The 24,515-nt window shown below is 42.6% G+C and overlaps 1 protein-coding gene across 5 annotated transcripts in view; it reads left to right on the top strand.

The window, feature by feature from the left end:
- CHD6 (chromodomain helicase DNA binding protein 6) overlaps positions 1-24,515 on the top strand; it is a 192,036-nt gene that overhangs the window by 5,690 nt on the left and 161,831 nt on the right. The window contains exon 1 of one of the 5 annotated variants that reach the window (XM_065922027.1): positions 1,096-1,122. The exons of the other annotated variants lie outside the window; for them this stretch is intronic. The gene's annotated coding sequence lies outside the window, so the exon portion shown is untranslated. Of the gene's footprint in view, positions 1-1,095; positions 1,123-24,515 lie in introns of those variants that run through there. 5 annotated transcript variants of the gene reach the window in all.

Here is a 24,515-nt window from a genome sequence, read left to right as displayed (position 1 = left end):
AAAGGGTTTTCTTTCTGACCCTATAAGCAGAACAATTAGAAAGAATCTCCTCTCGTTTTTATATTCCCCAGACTTTTTAATGAGATATACCGTGTAACTATTCTGTTGATGTTGTTAATTTTAAGTGGAATTTTTCTTAAAATAAGGACTCGTTGAGATGTAACCTTATTTTATACAGAACATCATATATGTCAAGTTCTGTTGGACCAGATGTTATTATAGGAAAAAGGGTCACGTATTAAAAGATCTCAGAGCCTTATTTTACAACTTATTTAAGTAATAGTCAAATAGATTGGTAAAACAGAATGATTGAGCAGTCAGAAAATTCTCAGAGTAATCTCTAGGAAGTGTCCGAACTTGAAGTTATCCTGGAGATTTTCTCTTAGGAGTCTGTTTGTTGGGCCAGACTTGAAGTTGAGTAGGAGGAAAATCTGTTTGGTTTGATATACGAATGAGAAAAACACCTAAACTTTAGGTAGTTGGTGAGGGGCATTGAGTCCCAAAGAGGGATTCTGTTTGATGTGTTCCTTTCCTAAGAGTACAGAAGTGAAGAGATATACCTGGACTGGTCACTTTGGGTTTGGAGAAACCATCAGTATTCTTAAGAAGTCCTTTGAAGGATTGTGTCTGGTAAGGAAGGTCTCAAATCATCGATTTTATTTAGTGAAGAAATTTTATGGAGTTTAATGCAGAGACTAGTAATGTTCACTGTGTATCTTGGCTGACCAACTTTTGCAGTGTTAGCAATCTAAACTCAACCTTGGGTTAGCGTGAAAAAGTCAAGCCATCATCTTTGTTGACCATGTGACTGTTTTGGATCACATTATAAATGAAGACCTGTCAGATTGTTTCTCTGAGCAAACCCCATATATTACCATTTTAATGGAGGTGGAGAGTGATTTAATGGTGGAGGGTGGTTTCTGCTTCATGGAAATAACATTTATGCCTCAAGTTGTAAAAATACATTGAAGAAATGGTAGGGGATATGAAAGAGATCATTAGTGACCAGCTCCAGAAAGATAATCATGAAAACGTAAAATCAGCTCTTCTAGATCAGGGCTGCTCAAACTTAGTCTGGATCCTTGCAAGTCTGTGGACCGTTTGTTACCTGTCTGTGATGAGGTAAGTTCAAAACTTGTAAGAATTGACTGCTTTTATAACATTTTTTGGGCTTCCCTGGTGGCTCAGCGGTAAGGAATCTGCCTGCAGTGCAGGTTTGATTCCTGGGTTGGGAAGATCCCCCGGAGAGGGAAATGGCAACCCACTCCAGTATTCTTGCTTGGGAAATCCATGCACAGAGGAGCCTGGCAGGCTACAGACCATGGGGTTGCATAAGAGTCAGACATGACTTAGCGACTAAACAGCAGCAGTATTTTTTAAAAAAATGGCTTGTCTGTTGAATCTGATAATAAAAAATGTAAGTTTATGGCATGGTCCTTGTTTAAAATAATTTTTCCTGGTAATTAGCTTTTCTAGCATTTTATCAACGTGTTGGTTAAAGGTGGATTAAGAAGAAACACAAACTGATCCTTTATTATAGAATACTGTACTACTTGAGATGATGAGCACACCAGCGTCCTGCTGGAGCACTGTTAGAAATGTAGGTTTTTTGACCCCATCCCTGGTGGCGCAGACCATAAAGCTTCTCCCTGCAATGCAGGTTTGATCCCTGAGTTGGGAAAACCCCCTGGGAAAGCAAGTGACTCCCCACTGCAGTGTTCTTGGGGCTTCCCTGGTGGCTCAGATGGTAAAGAATCAGCCTGCAATGCAGGAGACCCGGGTTTGATCCTGGATTTTGAGGATCCCCTGGAGAAGGAAATGGCATCCCACTTCAGTATTCTTGCCTGGAGAATCCCATGAACAGAGGAGCCTGGAGGGCTCCAGTCCATGGGGTCACAGAGAGTCAGACTCAACCGAGCAACTAACACCTTCACTTTCAGAGCCCTGAGATAAACTCCTGGGTTAAGGACCCAGTAATGTGTGTTATAATGTGTTATAACGTGCTATCCTGATGATTTTGTGTACCTTTAAATGTGAGACATGTTGTCCTAGGTCAGCACTGTCAGTGGGACTTTGTGCTGTGATGGAAAACGTCCTGTATCTGTGCAGGCCCTACTAGTCACATGTGGCTTTTGAAGATCCTAAAAGGGGGCTGGTTTGACTGAGGAACAGAATTAAAAGTTCTATTTAAAATATTAGTTAGTTTGAGCTTAAATAGCCACATATGGCTGGTGGCCCTGGCATTTGACAGCACAGCTCTAGACCCTTTAACAACCTCCCCCCACTCCCTAACATTTGGGGGAAATAGTGGATTTTTTTCCCCTCTATTTGTTTAGAAAGGAAAATATAATATGGGGCAAGACTGTTCTTTAGCCTGAAATGAGACTAAACAAGTCATATAATAAAGTTTGACACTATTTTTTCCATTTATATTTACCTATTTATTTTTATCTAAAAGTTGATTTGCTGTTAAGAAAATAGTAGGATCAGAAAATAAATTTAGATCTGTAAGGTTTTGTAAACAGCAAGGTAGGTTTTCATGTGAGGCCTTATGACCTTTCATGTCTTTCAGAATGACTGCTGAAGCTTTTTTCTTTCTTACAAAGATTTATTACAGGCAGCTTTTAAGTGCAACGCTTAATTCTCAATATAAAACGCTGGTGTTGAGGGTTCTCATTACTTGAGACTAGTTAATGGAGATTTTTTCTATGTAAAGTATTTCTGGTTTACCAGCTTTCTTAGAGGATGGTTTTTCAGTTTATAAAGGTATAATCTTTGTCTTTAATAATATTCACCAAAGTTCCCTTGAAGGATTGAGCCTTATCTTCTGTCCTCTTCCAATATATTTAAAAGTTGATTGGTTAAAGGAAAGGATTTCTTTTACTCATTCAGGGTTTGTGTATGCTTCCCTGCCTCCAGCCCCATCTATTTATACTTCAAGTTTTAAATCCCTTAAAATCAAGGATAACATTGAGGCAAAATATGTTTATTGGTTAACATTCATTGCAGAATTGGAAAGCATTTTGTGATTGACAAGGTGGAAGGAAACATGGCTATAGAAGTAAGTGAAGGGACTTCCCTGGTGGTCCAGTGGCTAAGACTCTGTGCTCCTGTTGCAGGGGGCCCGGGTTCGATCCCTGGTCAGGGGACTAGATCCCATCTGCTGCAGCTAAAGATCCTGCATGCTGCAGTGAAAATCCAAAATCCCTAGTTCCATAGCTAAGACTTTAGACTAGTCTAGACTAGACTAGACTAGGCAGCCAAATAAGTTAAGTATTTTTTTAAAAAAGTAAATGAAGATTCTCAGGTAGATTTATAGCTTTTTAAAATGTTGTCTAGACATAATAAAATGTATCTTTCTAGGGATATTGTAATTTTCTTAAATTAATTTGCCAGGTTTTAGGTTTTCAAGCAGGAGATTGTTATTCATTCAGCAGTGACTCTTGAAGCATGAGAGACAGTAGGAGTGTTGCATACACTTTTTACACTCAGAGATATTAGACTCAGAAGGCTTCTTAAAGGTTGTAGGTAGGGCTGCAGGCAGAGCAGCGTTGCTGATGCAGCAGTGGCCCTTGCTTGGTTTATGGCATGAACATGAGTTTTCATTAAAAAGCAGCACTGTTTTCCCTTTAATTCTGTTGTGGGAGACAGTCTTACTCTCAGAGTGACTTGAGATTTCTGGTAGGTTGTCTGGGCATGGGCTTCTGTTCAGCTGAGACGTAAGTTACCACTGATTGGGAGAGCTTAACATTTTGTAACGTGCAGCTTTGAGATCTTTTGTTGGGTTTTCTCCAAAGGATTTCAAGTTCTTGATCCCTAGGCACATATTTGGATTACTGCTTTGGGGTCTTAAGGAATTGGAAAACCCAGTCTGTTGGAATTGAGATCTGGTAGCTGACAGATCCCAAGCCTTGAAGTTTCAGAGGTTCATTGCTTCAGATTTGTCTCCATCACCATTGCTGATTTGCAGAGCTATGACTGGAATGTTGTATGAGATGTTACTAAAAAAACTGATTTCATAAGCCGTGCTGAAACACCAGACTCCTCATTTACACATGATAGTCATACTCTGTCCATCGTTACCTGCTCTTCCTTCGACATTTCACGCTCGCAGGGCTCTCCCCAGGTGCTCTTGACTTTTCTTCCATTGTTCACTCTTAAACTAAAGCTTTCTTCCTACCATCATAGCTGTGATTATGGCAGTTATTTCTAGTTTAAAATTTAAGTGTTATCAAATCTTACATAATTCAGCGTCTTCACTGGATTCTTCTAAAGCAAAGCTTCTTTCTGGTTTCTCAGGATTGCAGAAGAGTAGAGTTGAAAGGGACTTCGAGGCCATCTAGTCAGTATTTTTCTTATGGATGATGAAGGGGCTTCCCAGGTGGCACTAGTGGTAAGGAATCCACCTGCCCGATGCAGAAGACCCAAGAGATGCAGGTTCGATCCCTAGGTTGGGAAGATCCTCTGGAGGAGGAAATGGCAACTCGCTACAGCATTCTTGCTTGGAAAATCCCATGGACAGAGGAGCCTGGCAGACTACAGTCCATGGGGCCACAAAGAGTTGGACACAACTCCAGCGACTGAACGCATATGGATGATGGAAGAGAGTCCCAGTCAGAAAATTTGTTAGGTCATAGAACTAGGTTACGGTCAAGTTAGGATTCAGTTCTCATTTCAGTAAATAGGACTCTTGCCTGAACTCTGATGGTTAGGGTCCTAAAAACGCACATAGGAGGAGTTCCCTTAAGAACTTGTGGAGAAAGGTGGGGAAGGAGTGCTCGGAGATTAGAAGTGAATTTTTCAAAGGCTGCATTATTTTTCTTATGTTCTCTAAAATAAAATAGAGATATTATCAATGAAATTTTACATGTCCTAAAGGAGTCAGAAAGACTGGTACTATTTTGGTAACTCTTGTTTACTATGTCTTGTTTGCTAGAAACATTCTGGCGTGTCCTTCCCTGATACCGTGCTAAAAGGCTTGTGGTACTATTTTGGTAACTCGTGTTTACTATTCTTTGCTTACTAGAAACTTTTTGGCATGTCCTTCCATTACATCCTGGTGAGATGCTTGTAAATTCACCTTTGCTTTATTGCAAATAACGTGTTTGAGAGGTGGTTCCCACATCTGCATATTCCTTCAGCTTTAGGCCTTAGGGTTCATAGAATAAGTTTTTCCCTGAGCCCTCAATAATCATGATAGTAGTAATAGCAGCTCTACCAATAGCAGGTCATTGGTGGCTTAGTGAACACCTGGCATGGTGTGAGGTTCCTTCATGGTTTGCTGGTTGTTAGGGCTGTCCTCCTGTTTCTTCTGGGTACGTGGTAGAATTGCACTCCATCACCTTGAAGTTCAGCGTGGCCACATGACTTGCTTTGGATACTGAAATTTGACTGGAAGTCATGTGAGACACTTCTAGGCAGATACTGCCTCCCCCCGCCCCCGGCCAAAGAAATCTGCAGTGGTTACACAGTATAAGCCAGTTAGCCCATACTTTAGACCACTGCATTTTTTAACAGGAATTTTAACTGCAGCATAACCAAGCGCATCCTGAAGAATATACATGGACTTCTTCTTCATCCTCCTGGCTAAGGGCTGATACTAGCCCATGTTACAGTTGAGGCAGCGGAGGTAAAGGAGTTAAGTTACTTGCGTGTAGTTGCAGAGCTAGTCACCTAGGCAGTTTGAGCCCGACATTCTTTTTATTTATTTTATTAATTTTTTTGTTGGCTGTGCTGGGTCTGGTTACTGCACAGGTTTTTCTCTCATTGCGGTGAGTGGGGGCTACCCTCTTGTTGCAGTGCGCTGGCTTCTCTTCTCGCGGAGCGCAGGCCCTGGAGCCTGCGAGCTTCAGTAGTTGCTGCACGAGGGCTCGGTACTTGGGGCCCTGGGGCTCTGGAGCCCAGGCTCAATAATGGGCTTAGTTGCTCTGTGGCCTGGGGGATCTTCCCCCATCAGGGATTGAACCCCTGTCTCCTGCATTGGCTGGCGGACTCTTTACCACTGAGCCAGCAGGGAAGCCCCCTTTAGTTTTTTTTAATATTTGCTTATTTATTTTTGGCTGCGCTGGGTCTTCGTTGCTGTGTGTGTGCTTTCTCTAGCTGTGGTGGCGAGTGGGGACTACCCTCTGGTTGTGGTGCTTAGGCTTCTCGTTGTGATGCTTTCTCTTGTTGCCGAGCACCGGCCCTTCCTGGAGCAGGAGCAAACGTGTGTCCCCTGCACCGGCAGGCAGATTCTTTACCGCTGGACCACCGGGGAGGTCCTGAGCCCGGCGTTCTTAAGCACTTAGGGTTTGCTGCCCTCCGTGTGCGGTGCCGTCCCGGTGCTGAAGGTGTCTAGAACGTGGGCTCTGCCTGCCCATGTTATCTGACATGATAACTTCATGTCAGAGCTCCTGCTTACCGCTCTGTCTCGTCCCTTCTTCCGGAGAGATGCTCCTGCCGGTCCCAGCGTTTACCCTTCCCAGTGTTGGGCTGCACACCCACCATTCCTCCTCTGTCATCTGTTCTCTGCTCTTATTGCCTTCTGAAATTCCGTCTTTCACGTGATGAGAATAGTTCCTTGCTGTAAATATCTTTGCATTTCTAATATCTTTGAAGCAACTTTCTCAGAAGGCCACATTTAGCTTATGAATAGGAGACTGCCCGCCAGTGATGATTAAAGTGCATGGCCTCTGCAGCCAGCCTCTGGGTTTGAATCCACGCTGTGCTACTCACTGTCCGTGCCTCAGTTTCCTCCTCTGTAAGGAGAGATACCTGTGTCTCATGGTTCTTTCGAGGATTAAATGAGTTAATTTATGTAATGCCTTGGAACAATACCTGGCGCACTGTAAGCATGATTTAAGCATTAGATATTATCATTTTATGAAGAATCAGGTATCCGAGGGCTAAGATGGAGATAAGTCACTACTGATTTTAATCTTTCTGAGATTAATATTAAAGATTTAATACCACCTTTAATTTTCCCTTTTGTTCAGTAGGAATTACTGAGCAACTTTATAAGCTCTGGGGAGGAAATGACCTAGAGCTTGCCCCTAAAGAATTTACAGTATAGAGGGGAGGTGAGATACATGTCTACATGTACAGCAGATACCTGTACACAGATATCTGTGCTGTTTTGAAGCAGCCCATAAAAAGTGGCCAAGACAGAAAGATAAAGGGCTTTGGAAATTCAGAAAAGGGAGGGATGGGGAGTCAGAGAAGGCTTTGAGTCAGACTGGGCATCTATTCGGGTAGGAAAGATGCAGGATTTGGATATGTGGAGACTGGGTGAGGAAGGGAGCCAATCTCTGCATGAAAGGAAAGATCAGACCCAGGGGCATAATAAATATATTCATTCATCCATTCAGCAAATGCGTGTTGAACCTTTACTTTGTGCTCAGCACGGATATAAGCCCTGGGGCTGCAGTGGTAAACAGAGTCAAGTTCCTGCTCTCGTGGAGCTTATGTTCTAGTCTTGTTTGAATATGCATAAGCATGATATATCAGGTAGCTGACTAAGAAGAAAAATAAAGCAGGATAAGGAGACAGAGAATAGATTTACATAACTAAGAAAAGCATGATTAATTTCTAAAGGTCAGGTTTTTGGGCCGGGGGGAGGGGGAATCTCTTGAGGAAACCCACTATGTTAGTTGCTCAGTTGTGTTCCACTCTGCGACACCATGAGCTGTAGCCCACCAGGCTCCTCTGTCCTTGGAATTCTCCAGGCAAGAGTACTGGAGTGGGTAGCCATTCCCTTCTCCAGGGGATCTTCCCAACCCAGGGGTCAAACCCAGGTTTACTGCATTGCAGGTGGATTCTTTACTGTCTGAGCCAGCAGGGAAGCACAAAGAATGCTGGAGTGCGTTGCACTTCCCTTCTCCAGGGGTTCTTCCCAACCCGGGGGTAGAACCTGGATCTCATGCCTTGCAGGCGGATTCTTGGTCACTGTCTGAGCCAGCAGAGAAGCCCAGGACAGAGCTCAATGGCTTTCCTCTGCCATCGGCTGTATCTGCTGTCTTCTGGGCTCCTAGTTCTCTGTCCCTTTCTCTGACAAAGAGCTGGACATTCTCCTTTCTGTGAGGTTGAGAATAGGCCCAGTGTCTTCATGGGGCCTTCCCCCTCTGTATTTGCTACAAGCACTCTCTTTCCCCGCTTCACTTCCGGAGTCAGAGTTTGCCTACTTGCCTACATAACTGACTTGTCTTTTCTCATGTTACTCCTTTATTCCACAAGCATGTGGTGCCTCAATACTTAGTAAACAGATATTGAACTTCCATTTTGTTTCAATCATTACTGGGCTTTAGGAACTTAAAGATAAATGCACTTGGCCTCTGTCCTTGAGGAACAGCACAGTCTTACTAGAGATAGAAATAAAAACTGCTACTTCCAACATTGTGATACATGTCAAATTAGAGCCATGTCCAGTTTTGTTAGAACTCCCCATGTACCCAGGGAAGCTGGTGAAGGCTTTTGAAAGGAAGGAAATTTTAAATTGGTTCCTGAAAATTGATTTGGAGTAAATAATCAGACTGGCACTGGTGTCTGATTTGAAGAAGCCTTTTATGCATAGGAAGTGTCCTCTGAGGGAACAGCCGGAGTCTGGTGGAGAGCTGTGGAGCTGGGCGGGAGGTCCGACTGGAGGAGTAGGTTGGAGACATTGAAAGGCTTTGGAGATCGCGGTAAGGAGTTTAGATTTGTATTTGTAGTGAGGAGCCATCAGAGACCTAAATGCAGGAGAGTGAATTGTATTCCATCCTTGGTAGAAGCGGTTGGTTTAAAATAGTGGCGCTCAAACATGACTGCATATTAGAATCGCCAGGAAAGCTTTAAAAGAGCCAGTGCCCAGTCTGCACACCGGAAAAGCGGATTTCCCTGGAAGAGGTACCCAGGCACTGGAATTTTGATCACTTCTCAGGTGATTCCATTGTGCATCCAGGTTAAGCGCCAGTGGTTGGGAGAGGCTTGACCAACCGGTTAATGAATGCGGGAGGCCATTAATGGCCTGGCTAGGAGATAAGCCTCTGAACTGCGGCATTGGGAGCAGGGATAAGGGAAGACAGAGTCAACCGTTGTTATTGTTCTTCAGTTTGCCCTATGTTTGTCTTCTCCAATAAAGTTGTGGCCCCATGAGTGCAAAGTCCAGTTGCTGTACTTTGAATTCCTCATAGAGAGCTGTGGGTAGCAGTTTCTCAATAAATATTTGCCATGGTTAATGTCAGTTTTCTTTTGTTCGGGTACCCATAGTTGAGTTCTTAGGACATTTTTATTTCAATTGCTTCTCTCCTTTTTGTCATTAAATAGAAATTCCTTTAGGAATGAGAATGGATGGAGATGAAACTTTTTGGTCAGTTTTACTTCCTCATAATTCTGATGAAAGATTTCAGAAGTTAAAACCCAGTGATTGAAACAATGTCTGCATATGGACTTGATTTATCTGTGCTGTTTCTCATTAGCCCAGATAATTAAATTTACCTTTAACTCTTGGTATTTGTATAAAACCAACTAGTATTAATATACCCTTTAAAACAAAGACTCTACATAGAGTACCTAGATTCTTAAAGTATTCCTAAGGTTTACCTTCCCCAACAGCACATGAAAGGTAAACCCCAAAAATAATCCCCAGATTCTGTTAATCTGTGTAGTGACTCAGGACTTTATTGCTGTTGTATAGAAACAGACATGGTTTGTGCATGTGAAATAATTCCTTTTTGCCAAATAAATTTATCTGTGTGTAGGGATAGTATTTTAAGTGTTGTGAAGCGTTTTCATGTCAAGCTTTCATAACTGTGTTCTAATGGAAGGGAGTTGGAACATAAGGAAATTAAGAACTTCTAAAATATTTGACAGCATTGATACCCCTTGCCACTTTGTATTTTGAAAAATAGCAAACCTGCAGAAAGGAAGTTAAGAGAATTGTACCTTAACACCCATGTCCCCTCTATCTGGATTCACCAATGATTAATGTTTTGCCAAGTTTGCTTTACATCTTTCTCCCTGTCTGTATGTGTGAAGTGTGAAAGTCGCTCAGTTGTGTCCGATTCTTTGCAACCCCTGGCCTGTAGCCCGCCAGGCTCCTCTGTCCATGGGATTCTCCAGGCAAGAATACGGGCTTCGGCTGCCGTTCCATTCTCCAGGGGATCTTCCCAACTTGGGAAACAAACCTGGGTCTCCTGCATTGCAGGCAGATTCTTTACCGTCTGAGGCACTAGGGAAGCTGTTTGTCTCGTTCTTTCTAAAGCCACACCCTTGGAGAGTTTCTTTCTTTCTTTTTTTTTTTTTCTTCAAGCTGAAGTTTTATTTAAAATGTAAAAGAAATAGTTCTTGAAATACTGATGAATAAAGTGAAAAGATAGAGTCTTGTCTTCCTACTAGTCAGCCAGCCTATCCAAGTACAGGTGTTTCTTGCAGATGTGGTGACACTTCACTCCTAGAGAAAGGGTGTATAACTATACTACCGTCAAATCACTGGGAATACTTGACATAAAACCAGTATGTCATCCATATTTAAATTTTACCGTTTTCTTGTTCTCTAGCTTTTTTATTTTTCCTGATCTACTATTCTGTCAAGGATCATGCATTGTACCTTTCAGTGTGGATTAGTGTGATCTGGTTAGTCACAGGGTTTCTGGAATGGGAATGAATACCCCCTTTAAAGGACATCATGGCCCTGCTTCCCATCCTTCTTACCTGTTCACCCCCTTCCATGGCCCCCGTCTCTGGCTGGGAATGGACCTTCTTAGACTGATGGCAGCATCCTGAAGTAGAACCTAGCATGCAGTGCCGACCTGCTTGTGCACATCGTCCTGATGCTTGGAGGGGCTTTGTCCTGTGAAAAGAGTTGCTGTCCATTTTAGGGTTAAAGCTGTTCAGCTCGCCCAGGTACCTAAGAGAATGAGATAGCACAGGGAACTATATTCAGTATCTTGTAATAACCTATAATGAAAAGAATCTGAAAAAGAATATATATATGTTTACACACACACACACACACACACACACACACATATATATATATAAAACTGAGTTACTTTGTACACCTGAAACTCACACAAGATTGTGAATTTCCTGTGCTTTAAAAAATGGTAAAAGAAATCACGAATGTGGTGGTGTTAATGAGACTTTGGGAAGAGCTTTGCATAGTTGTCTCTAAATCACCTGAAACATTAAGAGTTAGGAATTGTCTTCTGAGGACATTTCTTGAGGACCGCTGATTATGTAATGACCTTGTCTTTATATGGTTCATATTAATTAATAGTTTTAATTTTTTGAGAAAACTGTTAAGGACCTCCCTACCCCCCCCCTCCCCACTTTAAATATTCTAGTGGCCGTGGCCTTTTGCCCCCTCACCCTTCTTGCTTTACACTCCTTCCTGGGCAGACTTCTTTCTTGTTTTAGCTCTTGATGACCTGAAATCTTTTTGTTTCCATCCCCATTCTCTTTTGAGCTCCAGACCCTCGTTTCCAACCACATAACTCTTTGCAGCCTCACCTGCATGTTCCACATGCAAAACGGAACTTGCTGTCTTTCTTTGTAAACCTGAGCATTGATTTGAATATTGGGTGGGTGGGGGCGAGCAGGGCGTGGTATTTGACCAGGAGACTAAAAACACTAGGCTCAGATCCCTAACCAGCTCCTGCCCCCCAACACCTCTCCCTTCCCTAAGCCCTGTCCCCACATCACGCCCCCCCTCTCCCCAACGTACACACTTACTGGGAAGGAGGCAGCCAAAGGCAGAGCTTTGCTCATAGCATCATTTCCAGCTGAGTGTGGAGTCTTGGAAGTTCAGTTCAGTTCAGTCGTCTGTCGTTAGACTTTATGAAATGGTTCTCAATCTTTTTTTTTTTTTTTTTTTCGCCCCATTATCACTCCCCTAAGGAGTCTTTTTTGGACAGTTTTTTTTTTTTTTTTTTTTTTAGTATTATCCTCCCATCCATGAAGATTTAATACCACGAATATGTAGTGTAACTGTTTATGTACTGTGTCTACTTAATAACAAGTAAGGTATTTTAACCCCCAGGAACCAATTTTTGCCCCCTTGGGGAGGTACTGCCTCCTTGAGAATTCATGCTTTAAGCTAAGCTGGAGGCAGTCTGTAAAGTCTACAAACAGCACAAACCAAAGTGTCTGCTTGCCATCTCTCCTACCACAGAGAATTTACCTTAAGCTCACAGCTAATGGCTGAAACCAGAGTTTGGTCATCTTATTGGGACCGTGGCTCACGGTAATAACTCTTTACTGTGCCCAGTGTACACACAAATCTGTTATTCAGATGTTTTAATACTCAGTACTTACTCTTACTGCTTCTCATGTACTCTATTTTTACTCTGTATTCTTTTAAAAATAGTTTTATTGAGGTAATTTGCATACTGTAAAATTCACCTGTTTTCTATATATTTTTTTATTTTAAAAGACATGCTGGTTGAGACCCACTGGTTGGCAACAGCCTGGCACCCAGCCAGAAGAGCAGTGCCAAGGCCTCGCTGCTCTAGAGGCTACCCGTAGTCCACCAAAGAAGTGAGAAGGAAGTAGTGACAGGGTCCTACCCCTGAACCCCTGGTTCTCACTGTGGTCATGGGACTTTGTTTTAATAAATACCCTTGGACTTGAACAGACTGGTCATTTTACTCCTTGGTAGGAGATGAATGCTGGAGAGCTCATGGGTGGCTCAAACAGCAAAGAATTTCCCGCAGTGCAGGAGACCAGTATGCCGTCCCTGGGCTGGGACGATCCCCTGGAGAAAGGAATGGCTACCCACTCCAGTATTCTTGCCTGGAGAATTTCCTGGACAGAGGAGCCTGGTGGGCTATGGTCCATGGGATCACAAAGAGTCGGACATGACTGAATGACTAACACTTCACGGGGGACGGATGCAGGAGAGCTCATGGCAGGAGCCGTGAGCTTTTCAAACCCACAGGTGAAAACTGCTGTGGTGGCAGCCAGAGGGTTTGCCTCGCCAGGAAGGTGAAATGGGCATCTTCATTCTGTGATTCGTGGTGCCGCACACATACCCCTCCCCCCGCCAAAAGAAGGTGGGATTGGGACGTGGAGAGGGGAAGATTGGGTTTATCCATAAGAATATTGGAGAGAGCGACTGTAGCAATCTATGTATTTGATTAATTTGCTGTCATTAATCTCTTAAAAGGGGATAAAGCACTGAGGAAATGAAATAGGAAACTACTGCATTTTCATTAGGAAAACAGAAGAGGTCTAAAAAATGAGGTCTGTTGGGGTGCATGCGTGGTCAGAGGGAGGCCATGCCTGTAGCCAGAAGGAATCATCTGTGCGGACAGGAAATGAGTGATCGAAAGGTCTGGAGAGTAGATTTTGCCCCTGCTTCCCTTTTTGTTTTTTGGTCATACTGTGCAGCATGTGGGGATCTTAGTTCTCCCACCAAGGATTGAACCCGTGCATCCTGCATTGGAAGGCTGGAGTCTTAACCTCTGGACCAGCAAGGAAGTCCCTGCCCCTGCTTGCTTTTGACTCCAGAGCCAGGCAGGGCAGGAATATGGTAGGAGCAAAGAAAACTGACAAAGAAAAAGAAAAAGTACTTCCCTGATAGCTCAGCTGGTAAAGAATCTGCCTGCAATGCAATACAGGAGACCTCGGTACAATTCCTGGGTTGGAAAAATCCCCTGGAGAAGAGATAGGCTACCCACCCCAATATTCTTGGGCTTCCCTTGTGGCTCAGCTGGTAAAGAATCCACCTGCAATGCGGGAGACCTGGGTTGGATCCCTGGTTGGAAAGATCCCCTGGCGAAGGGAACGGCTGCCCACTCCAGTATTCTGGCCTGGAGAATTCCATGGCATAGATATTTAGGAGCTTCCTGATAACTCAGCTGGTAAAGAATCGCCTGCAATGCAGGAGACCCCGGTTCGATTCCTGGGTTGGGAAGATCCCCTGGAGAAGGGAAAGGCTACCCACTCCAGTATTCTGACCTGGAGAGTTCCATGGACTGAATAGTCCATGGGGGCGCAAAGAATCGGACATGACTCAGCAACTTTCACTTTCAAAGAAAACTGAGAGCAGCAGAATAATTAGAGCAAATATTCGTGGAGTGCTTAACTGTATGCTGGGAACTAAACATTGTATATTCTCACTTTATATATTTTATATTAATCATTTTGTATTTAATCTTTTAAAACTGTAAGGTGGTAGATTATTTTAGTGCCCGCCTCCCCAACTCCCCATGTTGCGATGAGGAAAACTGAGGGACAGGAAGAGAAGAGTCTTGGCCAGAGTCTCTCAGTTACTTGCTCTCACATGTAATGCAGGACACTGGGGACCCGGCCTTGACTGGGTGAACCTGCTGCCTCTGGGACCACGTCTGCTGTGCCAGCCTTCTGAGGGGTACCGCTTACCTGGCAGATCCCGGGATCATCATTTAAGTCACTTAGTCTCCAGGTTGCTACCCTGAAGTTCACTGTTAGAGGCTGGTGACCACAGCACTAAAAATAACATTGTCCTAGAGAATATTTATAGTTTTTTCACTCCCTCTTCTTGAGTACAGACTGTGCCTTATCTGGGAAATACCACTTATTTTAGGGCTCTTGAGTTGGGCATTTAAATGGTAGGGCTTGTTAAGTGGTAGTCATATTTCAAATTAGTTCTGCAGACATTTGCATGCTTCCTAAGTTCCATGTGATGTACCTGGTGCCAGGGTAACAAATGTTATCTCAAGTCTGGTAGGGGAAATAGACACGAGCAATATTTAAATTGCAGTGAAAAAAAAAAAAGTAGAACAGTCAAAGGAACATTAAGGCATATGGGAGATTAGGAAGAACTTCTCAGAAGACTTAACATTTGAGTTGGGTTTTGATGGATGAATAGAAGTTAGCCTGGTAGGTAAATAGTTGCAGAATAATTAAGTGAAAATTTCTAGAGAAGTGGACAGAGGTTTCCTTCTGATATTATTGCCAGTGTGTTTATAGGTTCTTAATGATATAGTGGAAAGAGCTTCCAGTTGTAAAATCTCCTTTTCCCCTAGTGTCCTGAAATGCCGTTTGGATCCTATACCTCAGCAGTAGGGCAACTGGACGCCCAGGGATTATGCTCTGGGCCAGGTATAGGAGGGAAAAAATGCTACCCATGTAACACCCACAGGTACACTGCAACTCTGGCCGTTTCCTACTTGTGTGAGGAAATGCGGGTATTCCTTGTAGCCTAGCTCCAAGCTAAGACTTTTCTTTGACCACACTGTGTGGCATGTGGGATCTTAGTTTCCTGACCAGGGATCGAACCCACACTCTCTGCGCTGGAAGTGTGGAGTCTTAACCACTGGACCACCAGGAAGTCCAGAGGTTGGGTTTTTGAAGTATAACGTGCATTCGGTGACGTGTGCAGATATCAGGGGTACTGCTCACTGGATTTTTATGTGTGTATATTCCTTTGTAGGGCTTCCCCTGTGGTTCACTGGGTAAAGCAATGCAGGAGCCACAGGTTTGATTCCTGGGTCAGGAAGATCCCCTGGAGAAGGGCATGGCACCCCATTCCAGTGTTCTTGCCTGGGTAAAGCAATGCAGGAGCCACAGGTTTGATTCCTGGGTCAGGAAGATCCCCTGGAGAAGGGCATGGCACCCCATTCCAGTGTTCTTGCCTGGGAAATCCCATGGACAGAGAAGCCTGGTGGGCTGCAGTCCATAGGGTTGCAAGGAGGCGGACATGACTAAAGCGACTGAGCACACACTCGCATACAGAATGTCTCGTTTTGTATCTGGTTTCTCTTACTCAGCTTTGTGATTGTGGGATTCATATGCCGAGAGCACTGATAGCCCATCATACTGTCAGGCAGAGATCCAGAATAATCACATGTGGCTTATGCCATTGAGAGTTGGTGTGAGTTCATGGTGGCCTTGGTTGATGCAGGTCGCATTTGCAGGTGCCACACACCAGGTGCTTTGCATGGGCCTGGCGAGCACAGCTGAGTGAGTTCTTCTATCAAGGAGCTTTCTGTCTAGTGAAGGAGATACACACACACACACATAATTACACATAATTAAAATGAAGATTTGGGCAACCTTTATGGTTTTTGCAATGACTTTTGAAAGACTTGCTTTATGGTTTTTGAAAGATTTTCTATTGGAGGTGAAATGTCTTCTCGTCAAAGGATTAGAATTTTTCCAGGTGGTCAAGTTCAAGTGTGGAGATGTGAAGCATCATGGTATCTTTGGAAACCTGTGTTAGTAAGAAGGCCAAAAATACTACTTTGGGAAGAAATTTTGAGGAAAACCTTAGTGTGCAAGTTTGCCTTCTTAGTTGGAGCTGTGGGTGGGAGATGACCACTCTAGTGACCAGTTGTAAATGCATCATGGAGAAGGCAGAGAATGGAAGTCAAATTTGGTAACTGCTGTAGCCAAAGAAAAACTCCCTGCAGTGCTTTCCTGTTGATGTTGTGGAAGATTTTTTTGAGGTTAGATAAAACTATGGAGATGCTTATTATGAATGTGTTTTTGTTTTTTTTTTTAATAATTTAGATGACTTGAGATGTCCTGTAAGCCATCAAAAATTTCCTAAGGGAGAATGGATTTTGATGTAGCATCTCTCCCTTAGTCATGCGATTCTGTAGCAAAAAGTATTTCCTGTTCTCTGTTTGCTGGCGCTACCATAACAAAATACCACGGACTGGGTGGCTTACCCAGAGATGTATTTTCTCCTAATTCTGGAGACTAGAAGTCCCAGGTCAGGGTGGCAGGGTTGGTTTCTCTTTGACTTGCAGTGCTCCTTCTCACCCTGTGCTCACCTAGTCTTCTCTCTGTGTTCTGTTTCCTGATCTCCCCCCTAAAAGCACACCTGCCATATTGGGTTAGGGCCCACCCCAGAGACCCCTATTTTAGCTTCTTTGCCTCTGTAAAGACTTGCTCTCCACATATGGTCACATTCTTAAGTACTGGGGATCAGGGCTTCAACCTGCAAGTTTTGGGGTGTGGGAGGACACAGTTCAGCTCATTTACACCCGTGTTTCAGAACCTGCCCTGCCATTGTTGGGCTGTGTGAGGGCTGTCACCTGAGAAATGCTGGGGTCAGACCGCTCCAAGACAAGCAGGGAGCTGTGAGGTAGGCCAGAGTCTGCTCTGACCCCTCTGGGGGCTGGGCTTGGTCTTAAAGCACCACCTCTGACTGCCTCATGACTTGTCTGTGCATACACAGACCTGTGAGTCTTGGGTGCTGTGTCTAAACTTAAGACTAGTCTTCTGTCAATTAATAGAGATTGAAAATAGCGACTAGGAATAAAAGAATCCAAACTGTAAAAGCCAGGTGAATGTCATGAGAAAAGTGATGTCATAGCTTTCATAACTCTTAATAATCTGTTCCAGTGTTGAGCAAACCATATCCCTCTCCTGCCATTTCACCGTTTTGATTAGCTGAAGTTAAACAGCCTTGGCATTCTCCTTATCAGAACATTTGACCAGCAAAGAGCTGTTCCTAAGTCAGATCACCTTAACCTTCCGCCTGCATGTGGGCGGAAAGTTGTTTTCTGTAGAAGGATTTTTAGTTTGAATTTTCTGTTGTGATGGCCACTGAGAGGGGATTTTTCTTTTAAGGATGTGCTTTTAGATAGTCATCTCCTAAGCTTGTTTCAGTGGTGACAGAGAAATCTTGTTGGGATGAATTTTGCAGGGGCTGCTTTTGTTTCAGTCCACATTGGGATTCTGTGGTGCACATGAGGCTTATAGGTACCTGGGAGCTGGAAATCTGGTTTTCAGTGAAATAGTGTGTATTTTTATGGTGTGTGTCCCAGAGTTGCTATGCTAAGACCCATTTTCAGAATTAGAACTTTGAAGCTTCTAGGCCGTGAAGAGAACTCACGCAGAGTTGAATGAGATGTGCTAGCTCACATCATATTGTGTGTATGTGCTCAGTCGTGTCTGACTCTTTGCAAGCCCGCTAGGCTCCTCTGTCCAAGGGATTTCCCAGGCAAGAATACTGGAGTGAGTTGCCATTTCCTCCTCCAGGGGATCTTTCTGACCCAGGGATCGAACCCACTTCTGCATCGCCAGGCAGATTCTTTACCACTGAGCCACCTGGGAAGCCATCACATCATATTAAACCCAGCCTAATGTGAAGCAGGGGATTTGAGAATGTCATGGCATGCCCAGGCGTGTTCATGTTGCATCCCTGTTACTGCCAACATAGTTCTGTTGCGTTTTCTATTCTTTCGCTTAGCTGTGGGCTGATTGACCATGAGTTTAATTTTTGCCAGTATGGTGTGGGTCACAGTGAGCATTTAAAAATCTTTGAACAGCCTTCAAAGGTATTGTGCATTGTGACTCTAATTTCTGCTTATATGAATATAATACTCATGTTCTCTTTGACTTGCTTGGCTGTTTACTGATGAATGAGGTTTTTTTTTTTTTAACAGACATTACTGAGTTACTGTTAATTCTTTTACAGGGAGTAAATTCATTGTTTAAAATGGGTCAGAGTTCCAAAGTATACCCAGAATTTTACTTACTTTTTGAAGAAACAAAACTCTTTCAAACCTGTTGAAAACAAAATTCAACTGAAGGAATTTTAAAGATCTTATTAACTTTATTAGATGATTCATTAATTGGGCAGCATCCCATCCAGCAAACAGAAGGGAGCTGTAAAGAGCCGTGTCAGATGAAAGATTTATACGCAGAAGGGAATGGGATGAAGAAGTTACTTGCAAAGCGTGGATTATTTGTGGCAAGGTCACCTTTCTTTAAGGGACTGCAGAAGTCTGTCAAGCAGATTACCTCACTAGTGCTGACCAGGTAACCCCAGATTGACTGGTTTAAGATTCCTCTCCTGGGAGAAGTTGAAACTGTAAATTAGGTATTAAGTTGCTATTTGGTGACCTGGGCTTAGCATAAGTGGCTCCATTTTGGTTGTGTCTTTCTTTAAAGAAAAAAACCTTTCTCTGTTTAGTCAACAATATTTCCTGTACCTTCAACAAATCAAATGTCTTAATTTTCCACATTTGTCTATTTTGTTTCCTACCATTTTGTTCTTCTGTACTCTTAGATTTGACTGTACTGACTTTTTTTTTTTGTCCGTGATTTTTTTTTTTCTCTTTTACAAACTAAGTAGGTGATGCTATTCTTGAAAAGTGTTTTTTAGCCACAAAGGTGCCAACAGTACTCATTTACTTTGGCTGTTGGGAGCCTGCGACTGTTGGACCCACAGCAGACTGATTTGAGATTCAGAGTAACGTGGTAGAGTGGTGTGTTTTATTGGAACCTTCCATCTTTAGAAATCCTTGAGCATTTGCTGCCATATTTTCTAGATACATCTCCTGACTTTTAAAGTCCCCTCACCCTTTTAAAATTAGAAGTATTTCAACAAAACAATTCAGATGATATCCTACCTCTTAAGAGGAGAGGGAGGAGATAGGGTCCATAGGTAACATTGCATTGGGGGGTGGATGCTCCCTGTGTTTTGTATCTCTGAGTCTTTGACCACAATTCTTCAGTTCTTTGCAATAGTATTTTACATTCATTCTCTTGCCATAACCTCACGGTGGATGGAACTGTGTCCCTGTCCCTTGATTTTGGGCTTGGCTCTCTGACTTGCTTTAGGTCAGGGGGACGTTAGTACACATGATGGGAGGAGGTCTGCACTGTGCTTGTACTGGTGGGCTTGTGTCCTTTCGTGCCTTTGTCGTCACTGTGAGAAGACCCCTGAGTCGCTGCAGCCTCTTCAGTTTGGGCCTCGGAGTGCGACCATAGAGCAGAGCCCCTGCAGCTTATCTGCAACTTAAAGCAGAGCCAACGCAGCTCAGACACCTGAGGGAAAATTAAATGCTTATGCCAGTGAGATTTTGTGGTTTGCTGTTGTACACATTATTGTGGCAATAGATGACTAATATGGTCATCCTGCTGCATCCAGGACAGGCAGGCTTTCTTGGGTGGTCTCTCTTCCTACCTGGCCACTTACAGGATTCTCAGTTGGCCACTCACCCTTTTCTTTCCACCCGGTGTTTTCCTCATTCTTCCTTATTGTTCTTCTCTACCTTATAGCTTCTACTTACTTGTATGTTATGTTCTCTCCCAACTTTTCCACGTCCAGAGCCCTTTATGACTCCTTTAGTTTCTCTTAAACTCATGACTTCTTAGCTCCCACTCGTGTTGCCTGTGCCTTATTCGACACCTTCCATTTCAGATTTCTGAGAGACAATCAACTTTGCCTGGCAGGTTTTTTTCCACTCCAGAAATGTCATGTCCTCACTTGTTGGCCTGTTTGGTCATTGACTAGTGTTAGGTTAGGGGCCCACCTCTGATCCAGTTCAATGTGTCAGGGATGTGTTGGGAAGAGGGACGTGTCTTGAAATACATGAGTGCCTAATATTGCCTTGTTTAATAGAGGCTGTGAATGTGTGGAAATTGCAGTGATAAGACAGGTCTCCTACACAAGGTTGTACATCATCTGGGGGGTTTAGTGACTATTGAAGCTTTTCCGTTTCTGGACTCATCACTTCTCCAGAGGGGAAGCTTTTAACTTGACTTTTGCAAGTTTAAAATGTTCTGAGGCTGCATTCTGGTTTTAAGTTTCTTAGTTCTAAGATAACCAACCTTACAGCATGAGCTCTCAGGATGAACCTCTTTCAAGGAAAAATGTGAGAGAAGAGACCATCTACTGGAAGGAATGCTACTTGGCAAAACCTTCCAAAGAGTTGAGAAGAAAATAAGTTGGCGTGTTCTAAAGTTCTAGGCTATTTAGGCAGCTCCATAGCTTTTCTGTATAGGGGAAGAGATTGATCAAATTAAAGCTGGTTTATAGCATTTAAAAGGTTGTGCTTTTAATTTCAATTTATCTCTTAAGTATTTATGTTTTAGGATACTCATAAATGGTACTTTAAAAATGTTAATTTACAGTTGTTCCTTGCTAGTATGTAGAAATACAGTTGGCTTTTGTATATCGATCTTATATCCTATGATCTTAGCAAACCAATCTACTGATTTTAGAAATGTTATTCTAGATTCTTTAGGATTTACTGTATTAATAGTTATGTTGAGTGCAAGTAAAGACAGTTGTATTTCTTCCTGTTTAATCTGTATGCTTTCTATTTCTTTTACTTGTCTTATTGCACTGGCTAGCACCCCAGTATGATGTTGATGTGATATGATGATAAGATTAGACACTCTTGCCTTGTTCTTGAGTTTAGGGGAAAATTATGCAGTCCCTTATGAATGGTAAGTTTTTCATCAGTGCTTTTTATCAGATTGAGGAAGTTTTCTTTTATTTCTAGTTTCTGGAGAGTTTTCATCACAAGTGAATGTTGGATTTTGTTAGATAGTTGTATCTGTTGAGATGATCATGTGGGTTTTTTCTTTAGTCTGTTGCTACTGTGAAATAGATTAATTGATTTTTGATGTTGAATGCCTCTTGCATACCTAGGGTAAATCCCACTTGGTCTTGATGTATTACCCTTTTCATATATTGCCATGTTCAATATGATAGTGTTCTGTTAAAGATTTTAGTGTCTTTGTTTTGATCTTTGTCTTAAATGTGTGGCTTCTTATATTGCTGTTGCAGGACTTGTCAGCTTTATGCTGGCCGACATTAGATTGAAGTGTTCCCTCTTCTGTTTTCATTAGTTTTATTGCTAAAACGTGCTGACTATCATCTGTTAAAACAGGGTTGCCCCAAACCTTCAATTTGTCAAAAATGTAGTGTCTGTAAAACACATAAAATGAAGTACAATAACTATTTGGTGAGATTCTCCACTGAAGCTACCTGGACCTGGAGTTTTCTTTGTTGAAAGGTTATTATCTACAAATTCACCATCTTTAATAGATGAAGGGCTGTTCAGGTTCTTTTGTTTAAGTGAGCTTGTCTAGTTTGTGTCTTTTGAGGAACTCATACATTCATCTAAGCTGTCCAAATTTAGAGGCACATTCTACCTTCACATAATATTATACTATTTCATATTTCACATGCAGTATAAGATGCTAACAATACAGTATGCTTCTAGTTTTTCCCTTCTATCCTATGTGATTATTGGTGTCATACATTTTCCTTTTAGATATTTTATAAATTCCACAATATACTGTTACTATTTTTGCTTTAGATTATTCTTTTGGAATAATTAATAATTTGTGGAAAAGAGTTTTTATACTTATATTTTGATAATTTATGGAACTATTTTGTGTGGATCCTCATTTTTTGTCTGGTTATCATATGCCTTTTACTTGAAGGAATTCTTTACCTTTTCTTGTAGGGCAGGTGTGCTGACATTGAATTACCTCATCTTTTGTTTGTCTGAAAAGCCATTATTTTGCCTCCATTTTTGAAAGATATTTTTGCTGACTAGAATTCTGGGTCATGAAGTCTTTCTTTCTTTCTTTCTTCCCGTTTTCAGTGGTTAAGAGGTGCCACACTGTTATCTTCTGGATTACAAGTAGTGTGCTGAATTTTTTCCCCCCCTCAGAAGGTAATGTCTTTTTTCTTCCAGCTGTGTTTTAGATTTTCTTTTTAACTTTGATTTTTTGAAATTAAACTGTGAAGTGTCCAGGTATGTGTTCTGTGTTGTATTTATTTGTTTACTTGTTTATATTCATTCTGTAGGGTTTTCTCAGCTTCTTAGATCTGTGGTTTGATGATTTTATTTTTGGAAAATCTCAAGCCATTTTTTTTCAATCGTTATTTCTGCCTGTTCCCCCTGCTCCAGTTACATGCCTGTGGTATCATTTGATCATATCTCACAGCTCTTGGATGTTCTGTCTGTTGTGTCCTCCCTACCCCCCACCCCTTTTGTGTTTCAGTTTAGGTGGTCTGTAGTGATCTGTCTTCAAATTCTTTGATTCCTTCCTTGATTTTTTTGAGTGTTTGGTGGGCTCATCAAAGGAACTTTTCATCTCTGATACCATTACAAAACATTTCTCTTTGGCTCTTTCTTACATGCTTTCTGTTGAAATTTGCCATCTATTCATGCATATGGTCTACTAAATTGATTAGCATGTTAGGCATTGGGTTTTTTTTTTTTTTTAATAGTTTTTAAAGTTTATTTATTTATTTATTGGCTGCTCCGGGTCTTCATTGCTGCACACGGGCTTTCTCTAGTTGTGGCGAGCAGGGGCTGCTCTTGAGTTGCCGTGAGAGGTCTTCTCATCACAGTGGCTTCTCTTGTGTGGAGTGTGGGCTCTAGAGTGAGTGGACTTCAGTAGTTTGGTGCATGGGCTTAGTTGCCCCTTGGCATGTGGAATCTCCCCACACGGGGGATCGAACCCATGTTCCCTGCATTGGCAGGTAAATTCTTAATCACTGTACCACATTATAACTGTCTTAAGCGTTGTTGTTTTAAATTCCCTATCTGGGTCATCTCTCAGTCTGATTGATTCTCTTTATAGCTTTGTCTCCATTTCACTCCCACTTTGCTTTTTTGTATACCTTGTAATTTTTGATCAACTGCTGGAGTTTGATCAACTGCTGGGCTTTGTTATATAAGTAGAAACTGAGTTGGACATTAAATATTGATAGTGAGATTACTGTTGCATTAGGGGTAGGTTTTAGGGGGGAGGAAAAATGTCACATTTGTGTATACAGAATATTCAGTACCTGTTATAGGCCTGGGAACATAATTTTCTTTGTTCAGTTGTAAAATTTTGCATTTCTCTAACTTGCTTTTCTTTTTTATAGCATTCCTAAGAGTCACCTTATCAGAACTTAACCCTTATAGTTGCTTTTTCCTTTCTTTCTGCTCCCACTGGACCCAAAACTCTTCCTTGGTTCTGTTGGCATGCACATCAGATACATTAGCAGATTTGGCTTCTCTCGCTGGACTAAAGTAGGTAGTGTCTTATTCATATATTTGGATCTCTGTGATCTTTTTTCTTATAATCTTGTAGCTGCATTTTGAAAGTGAAGTTACTCAGTCGTGTCCAGCTCTCTGTGACCCCATGGACTATAGCTTACCAGGCTTCTCCGTCCGTGGGATTTTCCAGGCAAGAGTACTGGAATGGGTTGCCATTTCCTTCTCCAGGGGATCTTCCCGACCCAGGGATCGAGCCCAGGTCTCCCGCATTGCAGGCAGTTGGTTTACCGTCTGAGCCCCCAGGGAAGCACACGCACACATCCCCAGTATTCTTGCCTGGGGCATCCCCGTGCGCAGAGGAGTCTGGTGGGCTGTATTCCCCGGGATTGCAGAGTTGGATACGACTGAGCGACTCAGCAGGGCACATGCATGTGTACACACACAGACACACACACACACACACACACACAGAGACACAGACACAGACACAGACACACACACACACACAGACACAGACACACACACACACACACACACACAGACACAGACACACACAGACACACACACACACAGAGACACAGACACACACACACACAGACACACACACACACACAGAGACACAGACACAGACACACACACACACACACACACACACACACACACACACGGGTGCACTGTGTTAGGTTGAGTCGAGATTATGAACTAATTTTTATTCCTTAGCCAAGACTCCACACTGCTGCTCCCCCTCGTGCCCGCCTCCAGTTAGTGGGAATATTGTCTCTGATTTTCCACAGTCAACTGTGATGTGTCTAAAAATGCACTGAG

This window comes from Muntiacus reevesi, chromosome 2 (genome assembly GCF_963930625.1).
Source record: "Muntiacus reevesi chromosome 2, mMunRee1.1, whole genome shotgun sequence".
In the NCBI taxonomy this organism is placed as follows: Eukaryota; Metazoa; Chordata; class Mammalia; order Artiodactyla; family Cervidae; genus Muntiacus; species Muntiacus reevesi.
Note: the sequence above shows the minus strand (reverse complement) of the source record. Positions and strands in the feature narration are given on the sequence as shown.